Here is a 12,524-nt window from a genome sequence, read left to right on the forward strand (position 1 = left end):
TTCTTTGCTCTCTTCATCAGCCGTTAAACCCTCTTGAAATAAAAACCATGAAAGCAAGAGCAAGCTACAAGTATTATCCCTTTTGCGTACACCAAGAGTTGGCCATTGCAACTACATCTTGTCTGATCATACATGGATACTCAAAAGATATCATGTCAAGAGGCCATACTCAACCCAGGGCAGAGGGAAACACAGACGCATTTTATTCTATTCTCAACTGAGACCTTCATACAAAATGAGAGAGAAAGTGAACAAGTAAGCCTAGTCCCAGACTCTCAGCTAAGGCATAAATACCTAGAGATCTGCTGAAGCAATCTTGACTCTACATCTTTCACCTGAAACTAATGTATTCATTCCACATAGAAACATCCACAAAGTTACTCTTTAGATCTTATGTAACTTTATTGAAAATATGCAAAACAAAAGAATAAACCAACTCGAACATGCCTTAATTCAACAGAAATGAAATAGTTTACATGAATTTCTGCACTATTCCGTAATAGGTCACCTTTCATTAAATTATCTGTCTTGAACAAGTAGAAGTTTGTTTCAGATGACCAAATCGTCCCAGGAAATTGTCATCTTTAATGACAAAATTCGAGCAGTCATGGAAAAATTACACCTCTTTACATGTTATAGACAAATTCTTCACAAAGCATGTTTTTGCTTCCACAAAAGGAATTGAAGTTCCTTGATTTTAAAAGAAAACAAATCAACTTGCAGAACCTAAAAGCTAAGAGTACCACCAATTTCTCTATGGCTATCTGCTTTGAAGACTAGTCGGATCTAAAGCTAAAAGTACCAACAGATTCTCTATGAATAACCCATTTCAACCCAAACACCAAAATATCAAACATATTCATGATCTTTCACTTTCCTCGGTAAATGCTCCCCCCCACCAGTTGAACAGCCTTAACAAACTTTTCTCTGATAAAAACCTTACATGGACATGAAAAGAAAGGAAGGGGAAAAAAGGACAACATCCAAAGATATAAGAGACATGTGTCTACTCGTGCTGCTGGCATACATACTTCCATCCCTCCTAAATTCGCAAACAGTAAGTTAGGCTAAAAAGGAAGAATTAGTCAGCAGAGATGTTACAAATATGTCCAGTGAGACCAAAAGCAGCTAAAGGAAACTGAATCTGATCAAAATCGAATAATTAATCTTCCTTGAGAATCATCACCAAAATGAACCGCCTATAAATCAAGCCATGATAAAAGACCATACCTTTAACTCACCAGGTGACATGTTCACTATTGTTAAAGGTTCCAATTCTTGATTTAGCAGACGACGGGCTAGGAACGAATTTTTCTGCCAAGAAGAGAATAAATATAAGAACTAAAAAAGGAGAGAAAAAAGACATTTGAAGAAGAAAAGAAGGTCGGACCTCAAACAAACAAAAAATATAGTATTATTTTTTTTAATGGAAAAATGCATTGTTCTTTATAACAAAGTTGGAAGGTCTTTTAAAGAATATGTTATCTGCACGCATATGCATGACCATGAGCATACAAACACACAGAACCTTCTGACCTGGAGATTGAATCCCAGTTGCCGCAACTTCTGGTTATACTTTTGGAAATCAGAGGAGAGGGATTCATGCGAGGCCTTCTCTAGAGAAGTAACTGCACAAACAGCATCCTCTGGCCAGAGAAAAGACTTGTTGCCACTCTGAATAATACAGTAAAGTTAACAAGTGAGTTATAACATTTCTAGATACTCTACTCCTGATTTCCAGTGCACTCCCTTCGTCAAACAAACCAAAGGATAACTATAGAGCTGCCAAACTGAGGGTGAATTGCATACCTTGAGATTATCCTCAGATCCATTCTCAACTTCTGTCGACTTATGGTCACCTTCATGATCAATATCATCAGAACCAGATTTTCTCTTTTCAACAATGCTCGTGGTGTCAGCAGAGTTGCATACATGGTACCGAATATTTTGAAGAAGTTTCTCCATCCATCTGTCACGTAGTATCTCCAGTTAGTGCCATGGACTTGGCTAAAATGGAATGACATTCTGAGTTACTTGTTGAGCAGCTTCCAGGTGTTTCCGCTTTTTGATTTTGGGTAGCCCTAGCAGTTGCTTCTTCCAGCCTAGAAACGTCAAGGGGTGATATATTCTTTTTAATCTGACCTCTTTTAGTCTTCAACTGATCATCCTGATAACCAGTGTTATCTGCAATCTCTATATCAGGAAGTTCTCCCAATAGTTTAATAGTTTTCTGAACTAGCAAGTTAATCTCATGTTGCTTATCCTCTTCATAGTCTCTGTCAGCTTCCAGAGTTTTTTCCCTTGGGTGTCATACACCTTTTGCACAATGAAGCCAGGATGCTGTTTACGACTTGGCAGCTGTTTGTTTAACGGAACAAAATGCACCAAACATTTATGCATTACAGATTCTGCAGGAACCTCATCACGATGGAAACTATAAAACCACTCCCTTGCATCAGTTGACTGCCAGTTCCACCAGCTTTTTTCTCTACCTCTTCAGGACGATAAAGCCACTGTCCTAATACCATCATGCTCCCACCTCCGGTCCTACTTATATCCTAATTAATCCCCAGCTCCAGCAGTCAGAAAATTAAAGATAAAGTCATTGTGAATATGAAGGAGACGAAAGAGAATAACCGCTTACAAAGAAAAAAACAGAAAGCAAATCTGCTGCCCATAACTTCACAATAACAAGAAGCCCACCAAGAAGCTTAATAGAACACTGACCACCATGCCAAGAATTTCAAGGCAAAATATTTGAGCAAAAGGTATATATTTAAATGGTCAAGGGTGAGGATAAAGTGAATCACAGGGTAAAAGTGAATAACAATACATGAAGTAATCAACATGCTTATCCCCACGCAATTAGGGCTGGTTTGGTATTGATGTGCTTTGAAAAAAAGTTGCTTCTGCTGTGCTGTGAGAATAAGCAACTGTGAAATAAAGCAGCAGAGTGTTTGGTAAACTTTTTTGTAAAAGTGCTTTTGAAAAAAAAAAAAAGCAGTATTATAGTGTTTGGTTAACTTTTATGTAAAACATATGTGAAAAAAAGCTGGTTTTTCAAAGCTGGGTTTTGCAGCTTCTTGTTTTTGGCTTTTTTTCACCCAAAACTGTGAAAAAAAGCTGAAGCTGAATGTTTACCAAACACAAAAACAGCTCCTGGCTTTTTTTTATACCAACTTTTTTTAGAATCACCTTAGTACCAAACCAGGCCTTAGCCTGTATATGAGAATGTCTCTATGTATATATAACCCCTATATCTTTGTTATATCTATACATGTCCTTTGGCCACAAAATGCACACCTGCCAATAGTTTAGTTGTTTTCTCAACGTGATCTTAAATCAACATCTACTAGAAGAAAAGTAGGTGACCCGATCATGGAAACCTTCATCATATAAAAACCCCTATAGTTAGTTGTTTTCAACCAAAAAGATATCAAATTTTCACCACCTTACTAAAAAGTAGCCATGTTTCACAATCTGAACAACTAATCACAACCTGAATTTCACTTCTGGTCTACTATAAATTTTAGAAACTTGGGCCTCAAGTGATGACACGCAAATACATTGAACAATGTGAAAGGCAAAATGTTTAAAAGAATAAAAAATAGTATCCATAGACAAAAGTGATAATATGATTTCATAAAGCAAGTACCTTGATAATTGCCACATAAGGCTTTTGTCTTGTATCCTCAGGAGTTAGAAGAACCGGATCCTCCTACAGAGTGACTACATGATCAGCCAGAAACACTAAATGAAATAAACGACTGATACCTCATATGAAAAATCTAGAGGTAGTCAGAACCTAGGGTATATGAATCAAATAAATGAACTTTTCAAATCTAAACCATTTGAAAATTATATATACACAAACACCTGTCACACGATATCAACAACAACAAACACGATATCAACAACAACAACCATCAGGTACACAGAAGGGAAAAAAAAAAAGACCCACAAAACCATCAGGTACACAGAAGTTCAATTGACAACAACATTTGTCAAACATCCTGAGCATAAAAATATATAGAAATATTACATGAACATGAAACACTTTATGAGAATTTTTTCTGTATGTACAAAAGCATACATTACACCAACAGCAAGAAACAGAAGGAAGAGATATTCAATGAAAAATCTTTACATAGAAACGTAATTTGAATTTTTTCAGCATCTTCTTGTCAAGGGACAAGAAGAGTATGGCTGCTGGAAACTCAAAACACAGAAAGTCTATAAAAAAAAGCACTCAAATCCGAAAGCTTTCATGTATCCAGAGCTGCACTCATCCCATGTTTCCATAGCAATCAGCTGAGGACCTATTTGCTTCAACATCGTAACATTTTCTGGTTCAGAATCCAACATGCAAAATTAGTTTTACACTACAAATTGCATGTAGAAATTTATCCGGGAGGGGAAACATATAAAATATCAAAAAATAAAAAAAAGGGAAAAACAGGAGCTGTGTTTAAGTAATAGACAATGAATATAAAACTGAATTGATTGTTGGTCGTACGTATTAGATATAAGTGATTGCAATCGTATGCAAAGACGATGAATTACAAAAGTGATTTAATATCTTTTTTTTCTACGGGCATTAAATTCTCAAGGCCTTGTCTGATGATAAGAATGAAACCAAAGATCTTGAATCAGAATCCAGAATCTCTGGAATTGAAAGTTAACTTTGTTTGCAAAGAAATGAAATCCTACCAGTGAAAAGCAATTTGTAGCACAGGCTTTTAGAATTCACCTAGCAGCTTCGAAAACATTGGTTTTGATATCCTTTTCTCTACGAGCACTAATTTTTAATCAAATGCTAATTGAACTTATAAATTTCTATTAGGTTTTAAACATTGGCACGTCAAGGTTGTGCACATTAAAAATGTTGTTTGTCACCAATTGCAATGTAAAATTGACAATTCGCTATCAGGTGGTACTTGTTTGCAAAAGTACAAAAATTATACAGAAATTTGTTATTCCATTTACTACACACAGAAAGCAAAATTATATTTCATATACTCTTATATTTTTCTCCTCAATCCACATATAATTCAAAAACCTTTGTGTTTAATGTTTATACTTTTGTCCACCGCAATGAGAGTAGTCAAGAACTAATCTCCATCTTCCATACTTGTTTTCTCTTTGGCATAGCAGAACTTCAGTGGTTCATTCTCTTTGCACTGATCACCATGGAAAAGAGGAAATTTGTTTATTTATTTTTCAAATGCAGAAGACGTCAAACTTCTCACCCAAACATTGAAGTAAAAGCATACAAATGAAGCCATATAGAATTGTTTGAAACTAAGATATATAAAACCCAAAACAAAAAGCTGATTAAGCAAGACAACACATTGTCCTAAATTCTTATTTCGATGGACTTCAAATGGCTTGCAAAAATGCTTATCGTTCCTTGTCGATTCAAACAATCAAAAAGCTTTATCTTGTTCCTGGCCAGTCAAGAAAAAAAAAAAAAAACACACAAAATGAAAAGAAATGAAACAATAACAGATAAAACAATCGTGGATAACTAAGAGCAAAGCAATTGTAATTTTGCAAATCGAATCTACTAAAATAAAAATCCAATCATATATCAAAATGAGGGAGATCAAAATGTTATATCTCCACATACGCTTATGCTCATGTGAGAGGCCTTTTTTAACCATGGGCACTACACACCGTTAAAGATGACGAATGCATGCAACATATACATTGGATGGGTATGTCTGGTTTCAATCTAATTAAACTATATCAATCATATCGCAGGCAACAGGCCTATATTCTAATTTCCTTCAGAAAAATCAATGGACCAATCAATACAAAATTTGGATGACCACATTATGGGCATGAACAATTTTCTGCAGGGTTATTTGTCCTCATGATTGGATATGATTTATAGTTTAACTTCTGTGGCATAATTAGTGCAATTATTTTAATTGTGTAAGGTTTTTGGGTAATCATATTGCATTGCATTAGAATCAGAAGTGTGGGAGCACTTTGATCCTCTTGCAATAAGTATTCATTTTGTTATCTTCAGAAGGATTTTTTATTTTTCCCATTTAGATCTCATGTAAAACTACTTAGATGCATCCCTACAGTAACATAGGAAAGAGATAAGTAAAAAAAAAAAGAAATATGGATAGCCTAGGTTTATTAGAAAACAATGACACAACACTCGAAAGTAGGTAAGATCATACAAAATACCATACCTTTTCTATAAGAAAAATCCACATGAGAAATGCCTTAAAGTTCTCCATTCATCTGCAAAGAAACAAAGGAAACTGTTATGCTCTACAGTTTGTGTTCTTTCTCGCAAAACTGCCCATTGCTTTACAGTTTCATCCCATGTTTATCCTTTTGAATATTCCGTTGGAGGAGACTGGTGAGCATGTGGAAGAAGATGGATGATTTCAATCCAACTGGAAACTGAAAGGTGCAAATGTAGTGGGGGGTGAAACTCTTCCGAATTTTTCTCTTCCTCTTCATATTCTTCGCCATCCTCATTGTCCTCATAATCTTCATATTCATCGCCTGACCGACCATATTCCTATGCCAAAACAACAGATATCAATTGTTAAACTAATTATTCCAAAAAATAATAGAGTATCGTGATAAAAAATTTACATACAAAAAGTCAACAGTTGAAGATTGGAAATTTGGTTACATCTCTATCATATCCCCGCATTCCCTTTTGAAATAAGCAATTACTAATACAGAGTACCTGAAAATCAGCACACAAAAAAAAAAAACTCTAATTTCGATTATGCTGAACAATTATGAATATGGAAAAAAATCACACAAACAATCCCTACTTTTTATCACAAACTTAATATGCAGTGGCCTAAAACAATGCAAAATCTAATCAAGTTCATTAAATTCAATATTAATTATACATCAAAGACACAATCTTTCTGTATCCTAAACCTAAAATACCATACAAAGACCATAAATTTCCGAATTTCCAAGCAGCAATTCAATCTCTCAATTCGTAAACAAATTCTTCCAGAAGAGAGTGATGTGGGGTAGTAGGAGGAGGGAGGACGCTTCATGCAAAGAAGCTACAAATTAAACTAAGCAAATTAATTTTTTTTTGGTCGAAATTAGCAGAAGACCAAACTTACGCAAAAAAAAAAAAAAAAAATGAACGGTCTGGTCATTGAAATTGAATTACTTGTCCAAGCCATTTTGGCCCATCATACACCATCTTCAAAATACGCACATCAGCTTCGAACTGCAAATGGATGTCCGTTAACATACAAAATAACGAAACTTTATTTGGATGAAGATCTTAAAACACAAAGCAATTTCATATTGTTGAACAGATCGTTAATTTAAACCTGTAGTAATTCATAACATTCACAGCTCTTCATCAGAAATGAACGACTCCAAATTAAACTAAGCAAATTAATTTTTTTTTAGAATTCAGTCGAAATCAGCAGAAGATCAAAATTATCCAAAAGAAATGAACAGTCTTGGCATTGAAATTGAATTACTTGTCAAAGTATTTTTTGCCTAGCATCCACTATTTTTAAAATCTGTAAATCAGCTCCGAGTTGTAATACCTTATCGAAATTGAACAAAAATTGAGCAAAATGAATAGGAAATATAAGACGATGAAAGTGGATGAAGAAGAAGCATAAAACAGACGATGTGAGAAACGGCTATGTGCGGTTGAGTTTGTTTCTCCTTTTTCTATGAATATTGGGGATTGAGTAAGCCGTTGTGGCCTCTTGAACGTGCGGTCGGTTGCAGTTTCCATTGTAGCAACTGCTTGTAGAATGTCTTTCATCTGAAGGGTCACAATTTGTTTGAATGGGGGATGTCTTTCATCTAACGGTTGTAAAAACATCTCTGAATATTATATTGTGTGTATTACGATTTCAGCCCTATTATAGTTGTGTATGACTATTTTAACCGTATTCTATTAAGATGATTTTGCGTTTTTTTTTTTTTTTTTTTTTGAAGTGAGGGCATTCTTGGCATTTTGAATGCTTCACCAAACTGACCTTCTCCCTTTATATATATAGATAGACTAGCCTCTCTGCACGCACTAACGTGCGTGCGAGAGGCATTTTTGTATCACGGGCGCTACGCTCCCCTAAAGGTGTATTGTGTTAGTTTTTCCCATTGTAATTGTCAAGATATACTTTAAATGTATTGTGCAAAGAGGAACTTTTTTTATTATGCACATCCTAAAAAGTTATCATGTTTTTCGTTTTTACTTTGTGTAAAGTAATGATTTAAATGTTATTCATGCACTTATCAAACAACATACGATTTTAGATGCAAGTTCCTACCTAAAGCCTATGAACAATAGCAAGTATATGTAAATAAAAAAAAAAAATAGTAGATGAAAACAGTAAGTACTCGTAGCAAAATACAAAACAATTTAAATGTCAAAATATAAATCCTACATAACAATATGTACATTATTCACAATACTCATAGAGTCTATATGTCACTGTTTCTTTTGAAAAGAAAGTTTACATATTGACATCAATGATGCAATTTCCACCCATTTGTTCATGATTGATGCTTCAAATTTTCATTGCCAATCTACAAACGATAGTGAGAAAATTAAAAATCAAATAAAAATAGTTAATTGATAAGTGAGAAATGCATACTGAAAGGTTATCGTTAATAAAGCTGTTACCTATTAGGAATCACCATAATTAGCTGGAATGAAGCAAGACTTCTTTGTATACTACATTCCGTGTAAATACACCTTGTTGGCCTACTATGGAGCCACTTTTTACTAACACGGTTGTGGTTGACTTTGAGACCCCCCTCGATAAAGCCACATATAATTGTCCATGGCTGAAGACATGATCTGGAAGGTAAATGCCTACATGTGGTATTGTCTGACCTTGAGATTTGTTTATAGTGATAGAGAAACTTAGTTTCACTGGAAATTGCTTTCTTGTAAGTTCAAATGGAAGCCCAGCAGTATCAGTACTTTTGAGAGGGATTCTTGGTAAGAAAACTCTGGATCTGGCAAATTGTCCAGTTAGAATTTCAGCATCAATAAGATTTCGGTAAGAACCACGACACAATAATCTTGTACCATTACACAATCCTAATTTCGGATCAATATTTCTTAAAAGCATGATTGGAGCACCTCTTTTCAGAGTTAACTTGTGCGGAGGCAAACCACCAAGTGAGATTGAATTCAAGAACTCTGGCTGATACAAATTCCTTACGTCATCCTCAACTGAATCAAATGAATACATTGTCTCTTCTAAACCCGGAAACATATTGATTATCTTTTCATTCAACATATCAACGTCTTCATTTGTAGGAGTTACCACTGCCCTTTCCACCATGTAGGTTGCATCATTTATATGATCCTCTAAGTCAGGGAAGATTTTGGCAATTAATTGATTAATGGAATGCTCACTCTCCAATGGTATCACCATGCATTCAGGTAGTTTTACCATATAATCCATAATAACATCTTCATTCCCATCACCAACACGAAGTAAAAATTCTGAAAATTCACAATCATTTATGGATCTCATGTTTTGTTTGAGTTTTAAAATCTTTACTTGTGACCAAAATGATGCCTTAACAACACTTGCTTGGATTAGTTCGGACTTGGTTCCTTTCCGGATAACAGGAAGAACTTGTCGAAAATCTCCTCCAAATATCATTATCTTCCCCCCAAATGGTAAGTCAATATCTGTTAAGTCTCTGAACGTTCGATCGAGTGCTTCAAATGCATGACGATGCGTCATTGTTGCTTCATCCCAAATAATTGCCTTTGCCTTTTGTATTAGCTTTGCTAAATCAGATTGTTTACCGATCGAACACATCGATGATGTATCGAGACTAAGTGGTATCTTGAATTTAGAATGTGCTGTCCTCCCACCAGGCAATATCGTAGCTGCTATTCCAAATGATGCTGTTGCTAATACTATGTGCCCCAACCTTCTCAAGCTTGCTAACAATGCGCGATATAAGTAAGTTTTTCCAGTTTCACCGGGACCATCCACAAAAAAAGTTGCATTATCCGATCGTTGAACTGCACCCATTATTATGTTAAACGCACTTTTTTGGTCATCATTTAAGCGTTCAATTGCATCAAGACCTTGTTGTGGAATACATATGGATATTTCATCTTCAATACATCCGGTCATTCCTGAACTTGATTCATTTCCTCTTGTCATTTGGGGCAAATCAAACTCGTTTATACTTTTGTTAAATTGAACCAAAAGTATGTTCAACTCACGCAAGAGTATGTTGGTAGTAAGTGTGGGAGTTATGTTAGTCATGGAAACATAATCTTCCATCATGAATGGACAGAACTCATCCCATAACCCTCGAACACCAATTGGTGCACAATATACCAATATGGTGACGAATAATCTTCTTAAAGCCGACGACATCTGAATTGTGGAGGCCTCTAACAAACATTGTCGAATACTGTCATCTCTTTCTAACAAACCTCGTTGTTCTGCTGCCTGCTTAAATGTTGGATGCAAAACCCCATTAACTGTTCTCAAGTTTGTGAAGGATGTTGGTCCTCTAACATGATTAAGAAGAATCCGAAGGTAAAATTTTTCGCCTTCAGCAGGTGAAACTGCATATATTCGCCCAAATCAAATATTATATATATATATATATATATTTAGTAAAATTTGATATAATATATAGTAGTAAGAAAAAGTTAAATTGTTTTTTTTTATTTCATAGACACACTGAAATGCTTTTGTTTTTGTTTTATTTAATTTAAGTATTTACTTTAATATTTAAATTTTCTCACTCAAAATGTAGTTTCTTCTCTTCGACATATGCATGGAGTTGTGCATAATGTGAATGAGGGCATAATAGGAAAAAAAAATATGCATTCTTGATTCCCTCACCCTCCTGAAATTCAAATACCTCATCTATACCGGAATTCCACTCCTCCAATTTCAAGAATTGCATTCCTTGTTTTGGGTGGGGTCCAACACACTATTGATTCCCTAATATTTAGTAAACACTGAAGTAATCCGTAATCGAAATTTAATTCTTTTTTTTTTTTTATTCCCATTACTCTTACGTAAACATGCTCTAGAAGAGCTTTTTCATAGGATTTAAGTTCTATATTTTATATTTTGATTACATTTTAGTAATTTTCTTCTATAATGTACCACGGGAATGATTTTGAGGACCATGCAGAGCTCTAATTAAACTTTTTATCTCCTGCGGGAATCGGCTTAAAAGTGGGATATGGTTCCTCATGATGCATATGAATTAGTAGCAGATAATTCCTAATTAAAAAATTATTATTTTTGCCATGTGGTGTGCCACGTTAGCAGCCACGTCAGCATTTAACGGATCAATGGATGAAAAATGTAACGGAGGTATTATTTTGAAATAAAATAGTACTTAAGGTTTGAAATTGAAATGTTTTGAAGATATTGTAAGAAATTGAAATAGACCCTAAACATGAGGTATGAAAGTGTAATTTATCCTAAAAAAAAAAAAAAAAAAAAATCTCTCTCCCTCTCTTCTATCCCTACCTACACACACAAAGTGTGTGTGAAACGTGGGATGGAAGAGAGGGAGAGAGGTTTTTTTTTTTAATTTTTTTAAGTCGAGTATTATTAGATTAGAAGTCTCAATACGTAGGTCCTGTTATTTAGTACAAATTCGGATTGTATCGGAATAAAATTCGATCCACCGACTTATTCTACTAATACATTTAAAGTATATCTTGACAATTACAATGGAAAAAATAGGAAAAGTACCAACTAACAAAACCGAAGGGAGCTAATGTATTTACCCTCTTTTCTTTTTTTATATTTACTGTAACTTTTATTTTGAACAATACTGTAACTTTTTTAATTCCAGTGTTTTTTTTTTTTAATTTGTTTTTAACACATGTGGTAAAGATGATTTTTTTAATTTGTGTTCTTAAATTGCCCACTACTGCGTATCAAATTGTGAGGGTTGGTTAAGCACGTTCATGTTTTTCTTTCAAGTTTTTTGTTTTCATTCCAACATTATTTTAAATTTTCTTATGTTTAATTTTTACTGTAACTTTTTTAATCTTAGGTTTTTGTATTTATATTCGTTTTTTACATATATAGTAAAAAAAAATTTAATTTGTGTTTTTCCATTAAAGTTTTCATCTTTGTTTTTTTTTTTTTGTATTTATATTCATTTTTTACATATATAGTAAAAAAATAATAATAATAATTTGTGTTTTTCGATTAAAGTTTTCTATGTAGTTATTTTATTTTGTTTTTTTACCAATTTGTCCTAGTTTTTTGAAATTTTTTAGGTTTGATAGTGAAGAAAACATAGGGGCATTTTTGACATTTTGAAATGCTTCACCTATTTGGGCTTCTCCCTTTATATATACTCCCTTTATATATATAGATTTATATATATAGATTAACGCAAAAATGGTTTCCGTGCCAAATGTTTACACAAAACATCTTAAAAATATCTTAAAGATGGTTTCCGAACCAAATTTTTGCGTTAAGATATTTTGGGATCTTATCTATTGTTAAGATGTTTGGTACGTGCCCCTAAAAATG

General features: G+C 34.0%; 1 pseudogene; it reads right to left on the bottom strand.

Moving 5' to 3' along the window:
• Positions 1-79: 79 nt before the first annotated feature.
• On the bottom strand, positions 80-7,201 carry LOC103964222 (annotated as a pseudogene).
• Between the last annotated feature and the right edge of the window lie 5,323 nt (positions 7,202-12,524).

The sequence above is a fragment of a genome, unplaced genomic scaffold (assembly GCF_019419815.1).
Source record: "Pyrus x bretschneideri cultivar Hongxiangsu unplaced genomic scaffold, Pyrus_bretschneideri_v1 Contig109, whole genome shotgun sequence".
NCBI lineage: Eukaryota > Viridiplantae > Streptophyta > Magnoliopsida > Rosales > Rosaceae > Pyrus > Pyrus x bretschneideri.